This window comes from Pithys albifrons, chromosome 4 (assembly GCF_047495875.1).
Source record: "Pithys albifrons albifrons isolate INPA30051 chromosome 4, PitAlb_v1, whole genome shotgun sequence".
NCBI lineage: Eukaryota > Metazoa > Chordata > Aves > Passeriformes > Thamnophilidae > Pithys > Pithys albifrons.
The window spans coordinates 47,537,285-47,557,242 of record NC_092461.1 but is presented as its reverse complement, the minus strand read 5'-3'; positions in this window follow the sequence as shown (position 1 = coordinate 47,557,242).

The window sequence follows — 19,958 nt, the reverse complement described above, 5'->3', positions numbered from 1 at the left end:
TACAATAAAAACTAAGACATGTCGGCCAACTGTTTCTCCCCATTTCACCTCTCCATTTAAGTATGAAACCTATAGATTTACTGCTGAAAATTCTGATACATTTAAGTGATTTGGTATAACAAGGAGAAGATAAAAAGCCCTTAGCTACACAGAACAATAGCAATAAAATTATACCATTGGTATTCTATGCATTTTGATTAACTCTGAGTTACATGTACTTAAGCTAAAGGAAAATCAACTTTCTAGCACTTTGTATCTCACCTGCAGCAGAACTGCAAAAGAAGATACAAACTCTTTTCTCTCTCCCATTAGCCATCCCCAAGTTTAATTTAAAGGCAATGGAGTTATCAGACAATTACTTAGGTTGGAAAAGACCTAAATAAAATGTTGTAGAAAAGCAAAGAAAGGTTTAAATTCATATAACATCTTTTTAAGGTATTAAAAAGAGATGTTCATTAATATGATCCATATTAATGGATATTTACTGTACTGATAAATTGTTCTGTCAAGGCTGATTTCAGAGCTGAATTGAAAAGCTTGAATGTTTATGGTGCAACTTAGCATTAAACCACCAGCAAAGTAGTAACTCAGATAGTCGAGGTTACGAACTGAAAAGATTAAATATGTTTTAAATCTTTAAAGAAATATTGATCATACACTATTGATATTTACAATTGCTCCAGATGCATTTTTACTTTATTTATTGTTGACGACTGTCATTTAGAAGAGTATTAAAAACTACTTATGTAGTAGTATTTATGCATATATATTTAATAATGTCAAATTCTGTGTACCTCTGTGGGGTTTTTTCTAAAGAATATAACCTTGTTAGTCTGTACATACTGTATGACTAAAATAATTTACATAGTAAATATAAATTCCACTTCAAATACTGATCATTTAAAATACATGTAAGAAGTACATCACAGCTACAGCTTTGCTTCTAAGCTAAGTAGAACCAGTTTAAGGTCAAGCCATGTCCCATGACTGCACATTCAGTTCAGCTACCAGCACATTTCCTGACAATTTTAGCCCATGTTAACTAGCTTTCTCACAGGGAAACCTGAACATAATTTAATCTTCATGACATTTACTGAGCAACTAGAATGCTCAGCCTCCTGAAGAGTCCAGCACCCTAATGGATCCTGAAATAAGACAGCCAGAAATCCAAATAAAAATGTTCATAGAAACCTCCTGAGGCAGAGGGCTAAAATCTCACTTAATTTTTGTATTGCAAAAGGATAGTGAGTAAGACTTTCATGTTTATTTTGAGAGTTTTCATCCCAGCAGAGAAAATATAAGGAACCCAGAATTTGATATTCAAATCTTTTGTTGACAGAACACTAATCTTTCCTAAGTTGCAGACAAATACAAGAGCTATGTCTGATTGCGACAGCATGATACAAGAGACTGTAAGAGACTTGGAGAAAGAGGAGATTTTTATTTCTTCAGTTCTATCTGGTCCTTAGTGTTAACTTCTTTGGGTAGTTGCATATTTAAGGACAGCCTTTATGAATTAGGACTGTAATGGCACTCCTTCCCAGTCTGTTGCAATAAATGCTTATGTGTCCTCAAACACCTTGATACAGCTGTTTTCTAGCCAGTTACTGAAAGTGAACCGATTAAGTGGCTGAGGGATATTTTCTTCACTCCAGGCACCCATCATCTTGTAATTTTTTCCCCTCCCTTCTTAACAATGTTAATACCACTAGTCTCAGCAGTTCAATATTCATAAACTAAGTACTTTGTATTTTTTTTTTCACTAGCTGGTTAGTTTATGACAAATTATGTGTCTACTTTAAATCAGAAATCAAAGAGAAAATATTAAGCAGTTATTAACACAAAATTAAGACTCTAGCATGCATTTATACTCAGTGTTTAGAAGTTTCTATAATATGTAAATAATTTCTGTAAGTTGTCAGACTTTAAATTTGTAGAAGGTCCCTATCCTGACCTGCACTTTGGTCATAACAACCACATGCAGCACCACAGGCTGGGCACAGAGTTTCTGGGGAGCAGCCAGGCAGAAAGGGACCTGAGGATTTGGATTGACAGGAGGCTGAACATGAGCCAGCAGTGTGCCCAGGTGGCCAGAAGGCCAGTGACATCCCGGCCTGCATCAAGAATAGTGTAGCCAGCAGGACCAGGGAAGTGATCCTTCCCCTGTACTCAGCACTGGTGAGGCCATACCTTGAGTATTGTGTTCACTTCTGGACCTCTAAGCTCAGGAACGATATCGAGGTGCTGGAGCAGGTCCAGAGAAGAGCAACAAGGCTGGTGAAGGAACTTGAGCACAAGTGTTATGAGGAGAGGCTGAGGGAGCTGGGATTGTTTAGTCTGGAGAAGAAGAGGCTCAGGGGTGACCTCATCACTCTACAACTACCTGAAAGGGGGTTGTAGCCAGGTGAAGGTTGGTCTCTTTTCCCAGGCAAACAGCAGTAGAATAAGAGAGCATCACTTAAACTCTGCCAGGGGAGGTTTAGGTTGGATATTAAAAAGAAATTATTTACAGAGAGAGTGGTCAGGCATTCGAATGGCCTGCCCAGAGAGGTGGTGGGGTCTTCATCCCTGGAGGTTTTTAAGGTGAGACTGGATGTGGCACTTAGTGCCATGATCTAGTGGCCACAGTGGTGTTGGATCAACTGTTGGACTTGATGATCTCAGAGGTCTCTTCCAACCCTGTGATTCTATTCTGTGATTCTATTCTACTGATTCTTGTCACATTCTTTTTAAAACATCAACATCTCAGTCTAGCTAAATTCTTGAAGCCCTTAGGCTGTCTGGAGTGATCCTGTATTATTTTAAAGAGGAAGTTTGGCTGCTGTCTCCATGTCAGAGCAGCTGCAGGACAGTACTTGCCTTGCAGCTTCATGGAGTCCCAGAGTGGCTGAGCCTGGTGAGCACCTCTGGAATTTGTCCAGTCCAGCCCCTGCTCAAACTGAGTAAATCAGAGCAGGTTGCTCAGGATCACACCCAGTTGTTTTTTGGTTATCTCCAAGGATGGAGACTCCACAGTCACTGGGCAAACTGTTCAAGGGCTCTATCATGCTCACAGAATAAAAGTGGGTTTGTGTGTTTGGATGGAATTTTCTGTTTTTCAGTTTGTGCCCATTGCCTCTGGTCCTGTCACTGTGTGCTTCCAAGTGTGGCTCTGACTCCTTTACTCTCCTCATGAGGTGTGTTCACAGATTGATGCATCAGAATATGTATCTGAGCCTTCTGTGAACAACCCAAGCTCTCAGCTTTTCTTTGTACAGTTCAGTGTCTTAATCATGATTGTGGCCCTTCGCTGAAGTCACTTCAGAATGCTAATGTATGCACTCGTATGGGGACCCCAACACTACACACAGCACCCAGATGCGTCTCCCCAGGGCAGAATAGAGAGAAAGGATCAGTCTTCTTGGCTGCAAGAGCTCATTGCTGTCAAATTGACCACCAGGACACTCGGGACTTTCTCTGCCAAGCTGTTTTCCAGATCGTCAGCTTCCAGCATGGACTGCTGCATGCACTGGGATTGTTTCTGCCCAGAAGCAGGACTTTCTGTTTATCTTCATGAGGTCCATCTTTGCCCAGAGGTCCTCCAATCTGTCCGGGTCTCTCAGAATGGCAGCAGAGTCAGCTCACCTGTCAACAATTTCTCATAGTTTTCTTTCATCTGCAAACTTGTGGAAGGTGCATGATATGCCAGCATCCAAATCGTTAGTGAGTATTGGCTCCAGCATTGACAATGCCACTAGTGACTGGCCAGTAGCCAGACTCCATGCCATTATTTACAGCCATTTCAATGCAGCAGTTCAGCCAGTTTATAACCCACCTCCCTGTGCATTTATCTAGCTTCTACTCCGTTAATACGTCTATGAGGATCTTAAGGGAGACAGTGTTGAAAGCCTTGCTAAGGTCAAGATAAACAATATTTGCCCATCTCCGCTTACCCACTGAGGCAGTCATCTCATTTTAAAAGGCTATCAGATTATTGAGGTATGATTTCCTGTTTGTAAATCCACATTCACTACTCACATTCCCCTTCTTATCCTTCAAATATTTGACAACAGTTCTCAAGACTATTCACTGCATCACCTTCCAGGGAAACAAGGTAAATCTGACCAGCCTGTAGTTTTCTGGTTCCTCCTCTTGCTCTTTCTTCAGATAGGAGTGACATTTCCTTTCTCCTGTTCCTCAGAAACCTCCTCCAGTCTCCATATACTTTCACAGAAAATCAAGAGTGGACTCACAATGCACCAGCCAGCTCCTTCAGCAGCCATGATGCATCCCATTAGGTTCCATGGACTTAGTTAAGTCCAATTTGTTTCAATGTCCCCTGACCTGATCCTTGCTCACCAAAGGCAAGCCTTCTTTGCTCCAGACTTTTCCTCTGGTCTCAGGATCATCTTGGCTGCCTGCACAGATGTCAGGTATCCCAGGATCCCTTTCAAAGGCAACATCAGGTAGACATAGCAAAGGAGTCTGCACCCCTGGAGCAGCTGGGTTTTGTGCCATGGGGTACAAGTGAGCTGTGCCAACAGCATGGGCTGAGGCTGAACACAGGATGGCTGCAAAGTAAGTGTGACCAGCCTCTGGAACAGCCCTGGGTTTGGGTAACTCCAGGAGCAATATGCTAGTTACACATCTGAAATCCAGCACATAGGATCTTTAAAAGTCCTTCAACTCAATGATAGCTCTGTATAGGAGAAACAGAGATCAGTCTGGTAGGTACACAAAGAGCAATAAAGATTCTGAGCTCTGACACTACCCAGTCTTAAGGCTTAGCCTCCAGGATGAAGTTTCACACATTGTACAAAATGTACAACTCAATATGGGGACATCAAAGTTTATTTGCCAAACATAGACTACAGTGGCCCAATTTACACAGTCACACCCTGACAAGTAAATTTCTTCTTCATGAAGGCATATTTTTCCAATTTGCTTTTTTTCATGCATTTGAAATTAGGGAGTCATGATGGCTTTTTCACCAAAAGAAAAAAAAAGAAAAAAAAAAGAGAGAAAAACCCCTAATTCCATTTCAGAAACTATAACAGCTTGTTGCTGAATTTGATGAGCAACTTGGGCATCAGTTATTAATGAAGCTGGCATGAAGTAGATAGGAGGTCAATAGGATACACATAGTAATTAAAATGCAAAGTTTGCATTGTTTTTAAGTAAAGCCATTGGGACACGGATGCTGGTGGTTAAAGACACAACTCAGTAACATCTACAAACAGCAGATAAAAGGATTTTTTTGGCTATTACAGATAGTAAGAAAAAACTCATAAAAAAAGAGAAGAGATTATTTTTTCAAAGTATTTAACAGTGTTATTTTTATGGTAGCTCTTTATTAAAGTAAAATTGATCGGATCAGTGGACAATCAAAACTAAAATTATTACAAATATTGTCAATGTGTCTTCTGTCATTTCCATTACATAATTTAATTTCTAGTCAAAGGCAGTTGGACCATGATAACCTCCTTTCTTTCTGCTCTGACAGCAATATCTTCCCACCATAGGAGATCATGAAGACTAGTTATCATTTGTTAGCCTCCTCATCAAATATATAAACATTCCTTTTAGATTTTACTATTTTAGAATTTACTGTTTCAGCACACAAAATATTTAAAACAAAAATCTACTGAGCCCTTTACAGGTTTAATATTTTCTGAATGTAAAATACTGTGAAACTATGGCAAAGCTTTCAGAATGTCTTCAAGGAAATCTCCAGCATGACTACATAGGCATTTAGGTATTTGCATGAATATGCACAACACTTGCCTTGAACCGTTTTGCAAACCAAAGGTTTTCTAACACAGATGTCAGCACCGAATTAATAAAAAAGGTGTTCAATATCATGAACGAAGAAAGTTTCATTCTCATAGCTCAAAAAACCTGTTTCAAACTGTTCATTAATTTACTTCTTTCCAGAAACAACCTCCAACATATAAAAGTACCTAAGTGCTGTACCAAGAAGACATCTCCTGTAGTGCTGTACCAAGGGGGAAGGGGTTTAATACACCCAAGGGATGCAGCAAGATTTTCAGCTCATGTTTCTTCTCTGTTGCATTCCTGGGAAACCACTATTTCCAGATGCTCAGTACTATGGTTTGGAAACAGACTCTGAGTTTATTTCTGAAGAAATAAATTGTCCTGTGCAAGAGAATACACAGATTCAGAAAGGTTCAACCAAATAAAGTTCTTCTGGGAGGAGAGGAGGAGGAGGAGGAGGAGGGGGAGGGGGAGAAGGAGAAGAATTACTGAATTTGATGAGAAAATGTTGCAGTCTTTGCTGTAGTCTTAGACAAAATTATTACAATTTCTGTCATTTTCTGCACAAATTGCCCATAAGGGAGGGCCCCTTTAAATAGTCAGCAACAACTAACTCCTGCTCCTTGTACAGTGGTTGCTGTTGCTAACGTTATAGCTGCACAGCAGAGTGCATAATAAATTCACAGACTGGCATGCAGGAATGTTCATGCTGAGTATCTGCCAGTGCATCCACAGTGTTTGAGCCTGATCGCAGTGAGCTGTTTCCTGGCTGGCTCTCAAATTCCAATGCACTGTTGCGGTCAATGCGCCTATCTACATGGCAGATGAGATAAAAAAAACCCCAAACAAATCAAACAAAAAACACTCCTGGAAAAATAAAAGACTACTTGGTACCTTAGTGACCACCTACACTAACTCTTTACATAGGTGTATGGGACAGACACGGGAGAAAGATATGAGGTAGCAGGATAGTGGCACATTTTCATTTATCATATTCAGGAAATATAGCATGCCAGAATTGGATGCCATAGCTAAAAGACTTTGGATTGCAATTAAAGGTGACACTTAGATATAGGAGTGGAGCAAGTGTAACGGCATCCTGGTAAAAGTGCGATATACATTGAGTGAGTAGGACCGGGAAAGGGCTTCAGACAGTGATGATGAACACCCTTAGCAGTTGTGGTGTATACAAAAGGCAACCAACCTGTATAAACAGGGCCTTCCATGTGCTTCATTTAAGAGATCAGCATTAGCGAGTTTGTTTAGTTTTGTGCTTTTTATCCTGGACTCTGGGCAACCAAACATAGACTTTAAAAAACAGATGATTCAGTGAAAAAAACTGGCTGGCTAGTAAGCACACCAAAAGTGGCAATTTTCAGTTTCTAACAGTCCATGTCCAATCCCTCAAACAGAGGCTTTATCAACCCTTTTTTCTTTTTTCTTTTCTTTTTTTTTTTTGTAGCTTGTTGAGTTTTTTTTTTTTTAGACAGCATAGACAGCAGAAAATCCTCAGCAGCAGAAGCTATTTAAAGCCCCTGGCCCAATATCGAATCCTCAGATTTGGCAGTAGTAGGTTTCAGCTGGATTTTATGGGCAGTAAGTAACTCAGTAGCAAATTTACTCTTTTTAATACAATGGCAACAGTCCTTGGAAGTAACAGGAATGACTTCAGATGGTGCCAAAATTTAAATGAAAAATCTAACTATGGCTGGTCTTGCAGCCTGCTGGCAGAAAACACTGAGCTTCTGTGGGAGGCCGGGGTTCAGGATTGAGCTCAGGGGTCCTGCCTGGCTGCTGTGTACACCACAGCAGTGCCAGGTGATGGACCCCCACCCTGCCACAGGCTGATGTACCAACCCGACCCACCGCCTGAAAGTGCAAGCAGGTGCAAAGATCAGAGACAGTTTGGTGAAACATGTATCTCGTTGGACATGCAAGGTATATATATGAAAATCTGAAGATCCCATTTTACTATTTTTTTGGCTCTTATTCCTTTCCATTTACGACTATACTATTCATTTACATAGAATAGATGTAAAGATGACAAAGGTAGCTCTCTTCAAGAACAGCTTTTTCCATTAAGAACTGCAGAGCTAGTTACATAGTTTATACGTTTTGGAAGATTTCCATTAAATGTAACTCTGGTCAGTTTGGTATCTCTACAGCAGAGGTATACATAGCTAATTTTTTATAGAAAAAAACCAAAACCAATTGAAAACACCAATGCGGAAGAATCTACTGCAAGTAAACTTACTTTTTCAGATGCCTCATAGGTAGGTCCATGTCTTCTAGCCACCCCAGTCCTAACTGCTTTCTGCTTGGGATAAGCCTTAGCTATTTCCTGGGAGATACTGTGAATAAACTGTGAATAAGTACTGTGAGAACAGTCTTGGGAATTGGGAAGCTATCTCAGGTCTGCTAACACACACATAGCCTGTAAGGATCTTCTTTCCCTGAAATCCCTAGCACTGAAACCAGGGAAAAGCAATGTTTTCCCCTGTGAGGAAAAGACTGAGGGTCAGCACAAAACTCCTAGTCTCTCCTGGCCTGTCAGGACAGCACTGTGGGAGCTGCACAATTTTACAACAGCTCAATGCAAATTTTAAGCATCTTTCCCCCCTCAGAAATAAAATATAGGTTGGATGGTATTTTAGTGAGTCCAGAAAAATAATCATTGGCCATATACTTAAGTTAAGCACATGCCTCAGAGCTTTACTGTAATGTGGCTTCAGCAAAAGGACTAAGATATGGAAAAATTGTACTAACACAACTGTTTGGATTAAAGTGTGCTATATTCATCTACCTGCTTCTATTATCATCCGACTCCTTTTAAATTTACTTGCTGTGATCCTGGGAATTCTCTTTACTAACTTTTGGGAAAAAAGTCAGTTTTCAATCCAAATTGTAAACCCTTGAGAAAGGGATTTTGAACCGATCCCCCACTGTGACTAGAATACAAATATACCATAAAAAGTGCATGTTGAGATTGCTGCCTCATATGAAACAATGCCTTCTCCTTCTCAATAACATTATGATTGCTATCCTTTTAAAAATCTCAGTCTCCCATCTAGACATCTTGCTTTCCTTTTACATGAGGTATTGAAAGTTTTGAGATACATCATGGGAACGAAAAACACAGCAGCAAAAAAAACCCCTGATAAACATGAAATGAATCACTTAGTTTGATTGTTTTAATACAGACAGAAACAAAATTATTGAGTGACAACCAAGAAAAGACAAGAAAAATTTCTCAGGAATCATGAATTAGTCCTCAGACAAAGGAGAGTCCAAGACTCATTTGTAGTGCAAAGTGGATTTTGAAAAAAACAGACCTTACCTTTACCTTTATAAAAATAAACTTCTATTACAGACATTCACAGGAGCCTCGCTTTGCCTGTTCTGTTTTGTGTCCATGTACTTTTTAAGCCTTGAAATTATTTGAATGTTAAATCACGTAATTATTTAAAACCAGAAAGTAAGAAAGATGACTGAGATATTTTTCCTGTATGTGTATGTGATATGTATCCACACAGTAGGTATTTCCTGGTACAATATCTTTTTAGGGAAATACAGTGTCTGGGAGAGGAATTAAAAGAGTGGTCTGCAGTAGGGCTTTATCACTGAGAAATAATTTGGGAGATAGGATGAGGAATCATCAGACTTAATGGGAAGGATCTTAAAGTTCATAACATAGTAACTTGCTATTGCTATCCAAGAAATCAATTTGTTGCTCATTTACAAAAGGCAACTAATGAGCAAAAGCTGTTGCAAAGTATTTTCACTGGTATGAAGACAACTTACATAGGCATTTCTTTGGGCAGCATGTTCATTATGACCTGACAATAATCAACCTTACCATAATTACACCTATGAATATCAAGCTTTTATATTATAGGGTTCCTATGTTTTTTGTTCTTCTTTTTTATTAATTTGGTTTTTGTGTCCAAGTTTCTTCCTGTTCTTTCTGGGGTATAGTAATAGTCATCTATTATTACATTGTATGGGTAACTTAATTTGTTTACTGACTGCTTGAAAAGTTATTTAGTTCCATGTAGGTGCATAAAGAAGAAACAAACACAGCTACATTCATAATCTACAGAAGCCTACCATGAAATTTGATGCTAATACCTCTTCTCCATTTACATATTATGGAGAAGGAAATATAACGGAGGAGCAAGTAGTTTGATCCCCTGTAAAAGTCATTTCATAGTTTCTTGGATTAGCACTTTCTGTAGTAAGTATTTGTGTTTTCTGTAGAAAACAATGCTAATTCTAGACAAATCTAAAAGAATAAAAGGCTGTTGTTAATTTTTCAGGCTCAAAAAAAGTATTTTCTTCTGGATTTAGCTAATGGAAATAGTTACCAGCCCAGCCCTGCTGCCTGCCCTTTGTCAGCCATAGGATTGAAGTCATGACCTCTTTTAGCCTGGTAGTAGAAGTGATTGTGTGAGTGCTCCCTAACCAAATTCACTTAAAATACTAAGTTTACAAGGCCTTCCTAGACAGCATGGGGCACATTTGACATTCTGAGAAATGCAGGTGTTGTATGGAGCATTTTAATCACTTTTCCTATGCATGCTTATTAAGAATAAAGAAATTGATGATCATTCTCACACTTGTGCCAACTGAACCCTGGAAATAAAGTTGTGAATTTTTTTCAGGAAACTTGAGAGATCTAGAATAAGTGGGAAATTTAAGACAGAAAAAAGAGTCTGCCTCGGGCTTGTATTTATATTATGTTATTAGAGCTGTTTTGAAATCACTTAGCAGGCCAAAGTGACTTTACAAATGAGAGAATAACAAAAAGCATTTATTCCTAGGAAAAAAGTATTGACCTGAAGGAAGATTTGTTACAGAATGATCTGTGTGAGTACCCCAATGTTTTTTAAATTATTATTTCTCTTTTTATTGTTAGCATTTTGATAATAGCAAATCTAGTCTTGTATTAGTATACCCTTACAAAAATGTTGAATTTTTTTTTTTGAAGTATTTGGTAAGTGGAAAAGTGTTAGGGAGAAGTGAATTTTTTTGTGGTGTTGTTTGTTTGTTTGTTTGTTTGTTTTTTACTATTCAAGAAAGGCCTTTCATTTGATTTTTTTTCTACTGATGAAAATGTTATAAATACCTTTAGAGCTGGGAACTGGATATCATGAAGATGGAGGCAGAAAAGCTGTAACCACTGCCATGAACCCTACATGGGTTGTCTTCCTAGCACTGTATGAACTTGTGGGTTGACTACACGCCTGACAAATCCTGCCAAATTCAAACACTATATCATAGCACTACTATATCTTACTGGAATTTTGTAGATAACTTCTATGTGAGATGTTGTGAGTAGTTTTCCAAACAGAAAAAACCTATTCCTTGTTTTTTATTCTCTGCTTCAAGCCTCACTTTTGTGTTAAAAGAGGATGTGCCAATGCAGGTCTTTTCTAGCCTGAAAGTACTGATTTCCTGATTCTCTTCCTTCAAGTTTCAAAGACATAGACCTGGTATGAAAATTGCACAAGTGTATTCTTTGGCAAGTTTTGTCAAAGTTACCAGTGGCCTTTGATGTTGCTTTCCAGCTTGACTTCATAAATTTGGCTTGGGCTTTTCTAGGAGAAAGATGACAGAGAATTCCTGTGAGTTATTTTTCATTTGAAGCCCTGATTTTAAACAGAACTGTTTGCTTTTTTCCTAACCTACAGATTCGGCATAAGTTCCCAGCAGGCTACCTGGAGAAGGATGACTTTTAGTGTATGTGGGAGGTGCAGTACCAGACTGAATGGGAGAGGGCTCCTGCCCTAGCAGCAACTTTGCTATTGATGTGCAGAGTTGTGGGGCTGGTTGGCCTCACTGGGACTCTCATCCATCCTGCTGTCCCAGAGTACATCCACTTCCCATCTTATCCCTAGAAGAAGTTTATCTAAGAGATCTTTCAGGATATCAGTGCTCAAATACTGTGACATTTATTGCCAATCCATTCCAGTGTCTTTAACATTAGAATGTGTTTCTTAATATTTAGCAATTCTTGGTGCAATTCATGCAATTTTATTTCCATCCTATTTACCACAGGCAAGAAGGACAGATTTATATCTTCCATATTGAAGCAACCTCTGTACTTGTTAACCTGTTCCCATCATCCTTCTTTTCTAAGTCTAAGTAAACCAAATGATTCGATGTTAGATGTTAAGTAAACTTCTTAAAATTTCTGATAGTCCCATTTCCTTCCATTTGAAATCACCCCATTTTCTCTAATCTTTTTTTAAAGGGCCTGCATTAAACAAAGAGAGTAACCCAGATGAGTACCCATTGTACCAGTGTTGGAAAGATCAAAAAAGGTTTACCCTGTGCACCTTGTAGTCCTTGTTCTTATTTGTACATGCAAGGTTTACAGGTTGCTTTTTCTACACCAGCAAGGTATGTTTTAGCTTTGTTTTGATGAGGTACCATTACACCAGTGATTTCTACCCTGTATTTGTGTCGGTGGACAGTTGTGCCTAGCTCCAGTACCATTTGTTAGTTCCTAAGGGATGTTTCTCTGAGATCATGTTACCAAAGGCTGGAGTGCCACAATGACTAGGGGATACAATTTTGAAGAATTTTTGCACCTTGTGCTGTGCATAACCAGTATTCTTAGCCAAGTTTGCAGCTCAAGGGTCTTACTAGTCTCATTGCTACCTGCTTTTCAGCTGAAAACTACAGTAAAAAAATTTTCTTCTATTAGCATTTGAAAAGTGGACCATTAATAGAAATATTCAGGTTGTCTTTCATATCTCTTCATATTTCTTGACTATGAGACTACTGTTGCAAAAACCAGACAAAATATTTTTCAATAGTTATAGCTTAATTTGAGACAGAAAATGTAAAAAAAAATTAAAATATCTGTAAAGATTTTTTCAAATTTTTAAATTACAAAATTAAAGCTAGAGTATGTCTATGAACATTTTAAAATACTTTTTTAGATTCTTTTAGCTGAAAAAAAGTCTTGTTTATTAGTCTGGTGCACTTAATATAATTAATTATTTTCAAAGAAAATATGTAAACTTCATGTTCAAAAAATTATGAGCATTTTCTTTATCATCCTGCTCCCTCTTCCACATTGTACTTAATATAATAAAATTAATTATGTTCATAAGGTGGGTGGACTGTTTTAAATTTTTGAGGTTTTCCAACTTGTAAACTAAAAAAACCAATTGTTTGTTTATAGCATCTCAGTGAAATACAATTTTCTTGCTCATGGTCCTGCTTGTGAAGAAAAGGAGCAGGAGAGCAGTGAGGTTACTGCCAATGCAAGGCACCCCCAACACTTACTAAGCTGGGCAGGGACTCAGCAACTTCTGTTTTTTGAGTGTCGATCTCTGAATATGGACCACTCTGAAAATGCATGTCTTTGTGAGTAGGATGAGTGGTTTAAAATCCTGCCAGTCAACATTCATTGCTGAGAAAGGTCTGCCTTGTTCAGATTTGGCTTGTGGAGGAAAGGGACTAAATGATCCAGCTGTAAAAAGTTGGGAGAGCTCAGACACAAGAAGGAATTACAGAATGAACAAATTCCCAAAGGGGATAGAAGCAAAGGTAGAGCTGAATGTATTGTAATTTCTGGCCCTTGCTCCAATTTGAAACACAGTATATTGTCACAGCTTTGGGAAGGACTGATTCATACAGCAGGGTCCTCATCACTGTCATTCACTGTCTAAAGATCCCAGACCTGATTACTGTCTGGTAGGAGGTCTCTGAACCCCTTTGTAGCAGGATGCTCTGTCTAGAGTACAGGTAAAACAATTTGAATAGTATGCTATTTGCAAAGCTATTAGTGGTGAATCAGTAGGAGGCCCTCCTGTGGTGTAAAGGGGAGCAGTCTGGACTCTGAATCCCAAGGACTTGAGTTTGAGTCTTAGTGGAGACCGTCCCCTGGCAGTTAAATGCCTCCCTGACATCTGATCCTGTCAGATCTTGGATGCTAAGCAGGGTCAGCCCTGGTTAGTAGCAGGTGCTGTAGAGAGTCCCGAGGACTTCACTGTAAGTCCTCACTGTCACTGTCCAAGCTTGCTCAGCCATGGCAAATGGACCTTAGGACTTAAACAGTGGGGCCAGTTCTGTACATGCTGTGCCTCACCTAAAAAATCCACTGCGCAGGCTGGAAGGGCACACCCACGTGGGGAGTTCCCTTCCCAAATCTTCATTCGCAAAGTCTGGCCATACACACACATAGTGGTGAATCTGGAAGGGGGTGTCATGTTGCTTTTGGTGCTGAAGAATGCTGAAACCAGCCTGATTTATCAATCCCAAAGTTAAACATCTTTATAGTGAGACGAAGATGTGACAGACCTGATAAAGTACCTGATAAAGAAACAAACAAGCAACACTACTGGTAAATTTTCTAAAGATGCTGAGTTGACACAGCTGGCCTGGAGTTTATACTGAAAAAACCCAGTCCTACTTTTTAATGACAGGATCTTCCAATATACTTCTCTGAGTGAGTGCAGATTCCTCCCTTGAATGGGGATACCTGTCAAGGCTACTCCTCCAGGCTGAGCAAAACAGATTTGTCCATGGTCTTTGGTTACTATGGGTGAGTAACAGCAATCTCTACTTAATAATAGTTTTTGCTATCTTTAATATAATTGCTTCAATATTGCTTCGAAAACAGTGCATTGTACTATACTTGTAGTTATAGCTATCTATATTGTTTAGTAGTTAAGATTTTTTAGTCTAATCATTATCAGAATCAATTTAAATAAATCCTTTATTTTTATATGACAATATTTGAGTTGTTATCCTTAATCTGGTGGGACAAAGTTGTATAAAGGTTCAGTCACACCTATTTAATGCTTTAGATATAAACTGTTGACAAAGTCTGGGGCTAAGATTTGATCCATCCACACTTAGACTCCTGTCCAAGAAGGAGTTTAGAATGCAAGGGTTTCCATCCTGCATCTTGTGACTCAAAAGGAGGGCTTCTCTAATAAACTTTGTCTGAAGTTTCCATTCTGCCTGCAGCAACTACCTAACTTGTACCATGCGGCATCTATTCACACTCCCCTGCCTGAATAAATATCTTCAGCAAATGTGAGATATTCCTTTTGGTTTTGAATAAACAGTTTCTTGGTGAACAATATATTACACTGTGAACAACAAACACCAACCAAGCACTATCTCCTGCTCTCAGGCGAAACATGTCAAGCTCATCTGGTCAAGAAAGCACCTTAGCATAGAATCATAGAATCCATGAATGGTTGGGGTTAGAAGGTGTGATGACCAAAAGTACCTTAAAGATTATTTGGCTCCAACCCCCCTGCCATAGGCAGGGACACTTTCCACCAGACCAGGTTGCCTAGAACCCCATTCAGCCTGGCCTTGAATGTTTCCAGGCATGAGGCATCCACAAATTCTCTGGGGAACCAGTTCCAGTGCCTTGCCATCCTCACAGTAAAGAATTTCTTGCTAATGTCTAATATAAACCTACTCTTTTTCCATTTAAAGCCATTACTCCTTGTTCTGTCACTACAGGCCCTTGTAGAAAGTCCCTCTCCATCTTTCTTCTAGGCCCCCTTTACAAACTGGAACAGTTGCTATAAGGTTGCTATAAGGTTGCTATACAGAGCTTTCTCTTCTGCACATCCTCTAAAGTGACTGTGGATGCACTTCTTTTGATGCTTCATGCTTAATTCATTCATTCTTTTTAAGTTTATAAAATACCTGTACATAGGTAACTTCCCTATTGACTCCTGTAACTGTTCCTGGCAAGTGACAGCTTCAGTTGAAGAGAATCTGCAGCCACAGGAGGGCAGCCGTTCAATACACTGTGCTGAAACCTCAGCCTCTGATGTTTTAAAATGCAATGAAAACAGCAGGGAAAAAAAAAAAAAACAAAACCAAAACCCAACAAATAGAAGACATAACAACTTCTACCTCTTCTGCAGTACAAGTTGCTGTTGTTGGGGTGCTCTGAGTGTAGCATAACATCATTTTTAGACAAGATGAAGGGGTTTTCTATATGTTTCTCTGAAGATATATATGTAGTAATAGAAACGTCACAAAATTTGTTTCTTCCCTCTCTTGCTACACATCATGCAGTAGGAAGACGTGCAATACTGAGGCAGTGTTTTGTCAGGTGGCTTCTAGTACTGCCATTAATTTAATTCATTTATTCCTGTGTTGTTTGGTGACGGCCATATGGCTTAATTTATATCTATGTTTAAATATTTGTTTTCTTACTGTATCTTGTATTACAAATACTATTCAAATAAGTAACAATTTATTTAAACAATAAGGGTTTAAAACTATGCCTTTAGCAAGAAATTTAAAAGATATATGACTTCATTACAGTCTTATTTGTAATTAAATTCACTTAATTTTAATGAAGTTTAAAAAGAAAACTGTGAAACCAGGTTTTTAGTGAGGATTTAGGAGTGAAAACAAGCTTTCATGAATCAAGTGTTGGAAAATTCAGCCCTATTGCAAAGCCTAAGTTGAAAACTGATGCAGGGTCAATGAGACACTGATTGCATTTGTCTCACTGGCAGAAGCACGGGCAGGTCATGACCTTCCCACTTGTAGCCCAAGGAAGGTGCCCTCATCCAGCCCTCACTGCCCTCCCTATCTCCCATCGCCTGGTGCAAAGGAGGTCAGGCTGTCTAGGAAAGGACACAGCATGCATTTTTCCATCTATAACTCCATGGATCATGATTACCATGGATTACGGGCCAAGTACATTTGGGCATTATGTCACCCATGGTGCTGATTGCATGCAGTAAACCTGTGCTAAAAAATCACAAGATTTGAGGCATTTACCCACCACACCGTGTCATGTTCTTGGGAAAAGTGAGTAAAGCTTACTCCTGAATGGAGGCTTGTCATCAGACACTTGGCTTGACTGCCACACTTACATTATTAACATAGTCTGCTGGTGATAGTGAAGAAGAGAAAAAACACTTGATGAACAACACAGGAAAACATTATTTCATGTTGACGTGCCCTGCAGTAAACCCAGCCAAGTTAAACTTTACATTTTTAAGCCCACAGAATCTTTTCCATTTCTGACTGTGGCATCCAGATGTTCATCCATAACTCTGAACAATAATGTTATGGCCAACGTTAAGCCAAGTCCAGTTTGTGGATTTTTGAATTGCTAAACTGGGCTTTGGATGATTTGCAGAGTCCATCTCACAAAGCCTCACTTCTTCAGACAGCTGTATCCTGCTGAGGTCTCCTATGGGATCCCTGCCCTGAACAGGCAGTGCCAGCTGCTGCTCAGAATGAGAAACCTGCCTACTAGAAGTTTTACTGATTATTTTGTTGCTGTAACTTTTTCAGGTACCCACGAGATGGTGCTGCTATGCTTTGATTGAGCCTTGCAGTGAGGCTGGAAAGAAGGCAAAATAATAGTGGAGAGCTGGAGTCAGGAATGTCAGAGATGTTGCATATTTCACATTGCACAGATGACATATTTTTTGACAAGTATAGATAAAGCTTAATTGCAGTGAACAAAACCTTCATAAAAATATCTTAGTCGAGGACAGTAGAATACAATAGACCACTGTAGGTATCTTAGCACATCAACAAAGGGAAGATTAATAGCTATTTTCAAATATGAAACTCAACTTTTCAGTTTATAACAAAAGATTCTTTTCCGGCCAAATCTCATCTAGATTAAAGCTCTTCATTATGGACCCTACAACAAAGCAATACTACTGTTATGAGGAGAGAATATATCTTTTTTGTTGGTTCTTTGTTAAGGATCAGAAAGGAAAACAGAATCACTTGCTCCTGTCATTTATACAGCAGCTAATGACCCACTGGTCTTCAAGAAGATAAAAAGACTGAAACACTCCTTTCTTATCTTCCATATATGCAGCTTTGAGGTCACTGTACTACTTCTGTAAAACAGAAAAAAATCCTAAATACAAACTTAATCCAGTAGAAAACATTTGTATTAAACAGAAAGAGATTGACCTAGGCAAACAATATGTGGGAAATGTTGTGATTGTGCTTTAACACCCAGGGAGATGCTGAAGCCTGCCAGCTCCTGTGCTCTGGTGTCAGTCTGGTACCCAGAGTCTCTTCACACTGCCAGGTGGCAAGTTATGACTCTGTCCTAAGGAGCAGGGCAGGTAGTAATGCCGCAGCTAGTGAGTCCACATTAACTGCAAAGTGGAAGCTCTCAAAAATGGGAGAAATGAACTTTTGCCTTAAACAAGGAACAGTCTCTCTGTTCCATTCCCAGACTCATCACTGCCAATGGAGATCTGACTCCCGTTTCCAGCAGGCAGTTTTCCTTACCCCATGTCCTAGACCTGGTTATTAGTTATGATGAATAACCAGCACCTGCAAATCTGTAGAAGGTCACACAGAACTGCTCTTGTGCTCAGTTTTCAATGGTTTGCAGAGTTTCTGATGTTTTGGCATTTGGATACTTTGTAAGAAATATATCTTCTGTACTTTTGTATCTTCAATGAACTTAAAGACAGATTACATTTATCTTCGGTTTGGGATGCAGTTTGAATCTGAGCTAGTGGTTACTGAAGTAATTTTTTTTGTTGTTTTGCTTTATTCACAAAGTTTCACTCATCTTGAGAATACAACCCTCTGGGGTACTCTGCAAAAGTAAGGCAGCACCAGGAGAACCTTCCAAGTTGTGGTGGAGTAGCCTTATTATCACAATACATTACCAAAGTTAATTAACTCTTCTGAAATAAACACTAGTTATCCAAATCTGAATTACATTCTTTTCAGTCACACTAGCTTGTGATAGCATATCCAGAACTAATGTTAATATCTTGGCATAGCATTACATTGCTTTCTAAGGCTATACCCAAATGTGAGCCTGTACCAATGAAAGTAACATGAACACCTTCTGCATTCAGCTATTTTCTTGTCAGCACACTTTGCAGAGCTATTAAAGAACACAGTGCACTTTAAGATTATATATTGCTAGGAAAAAACCCCAAGATCACCAACCCTGTTTCTGACACAACTTATTTGTCTGGAAACGTCAGACTGCACCAAGGTCCATTTAGAAGAGATTAATGGGAGTCTGCAGCAACACTGACTTATGAAATGCACTTCATCAGGCTGTATCATAACTCAGCTCCTTCCTGTATGGATTATTTTGGTCAGAAATAAGATCTTAATAGCAGGCTGATGGCACACATGCCAACATGAAATATACGTACAAAGGGATATTCCAGAGACTGCTCTCTAAAGAGACTGTTCTTATCTGATGCTGCTGGACCTGAAGCTGACAAAGAATACATCTGTGAGGGCAGGATATCTTACTTATTCTGTACATAATTAATTTACCATGGTCTCAAAACTGATACAAGTTACAGGCTATTCTTAATTATCTCTTATCTTAGAAGACCAAGAAAGAGTCACATCCACAGGACTTTGCCAACTCATTCCAGTTCGCTGAGGGCTGCAAGATTTGTCAGGCATGCTGCTGCTTTCAAGTGAAGGTATAGCACTCTAGGGTCTTTTGCAGTGAGGCATAACTGTATCCTAACCTCAGCTGGAGAGGTATTCTGAGCAGCTGCTCTGCCCTCCTGCACTGCTTCCCAAGATGGACTCTGTGGGCTACAAGAACCTGAGGATATGGTTCAGTATAAAGTCAGTGGTGCTGTCTTTATTACATGAAGTTTGAGGATCTTAAAAACTCAGTACAAGAGCAGCTTTACTGCAATTTACTTTTTGCAGTAGTAGTTGTGTAACTTCAATAGTAGTAAGACTTAATGCTGGTGGGTTTTTAAAAATTCTTTCCTAAGTTATTAACTGTGATATTTAAAAAAATGTTTTTTCAATAATAATTTTTCATTGTAGGTATATCTGTTTCACTGTATATTAACCATTTACCTGTGTGGTACTGGGCAGAGTTTGAACTTCTAGAATGTCTTCCTCTGCAATGGAAAAGAGGTGGATAAATTCAAGCTCATATCTTCCTGTTACATCACATGATGTAATTACAGTGCTCCTCTTTTTCTCGAAACAAGAATGGACAATCTCAAGGTTTTGATGCTATATTTGATTATCAATTTTGCTTCTTATTTTCCTGAAAGTCATCCTCAGTTTCCATACAGAAACTGCATATGCTTAGTTACATTTGATCCTACTGAAACACTTCTACTAGGATATCTGTTAGGCCTTTCACACTAAAAAGTCAGCCAACCCATCTGTGGGCAGTAGGTCTGAGGTGACTGAATCATATGAAAGATTTTAAGCTG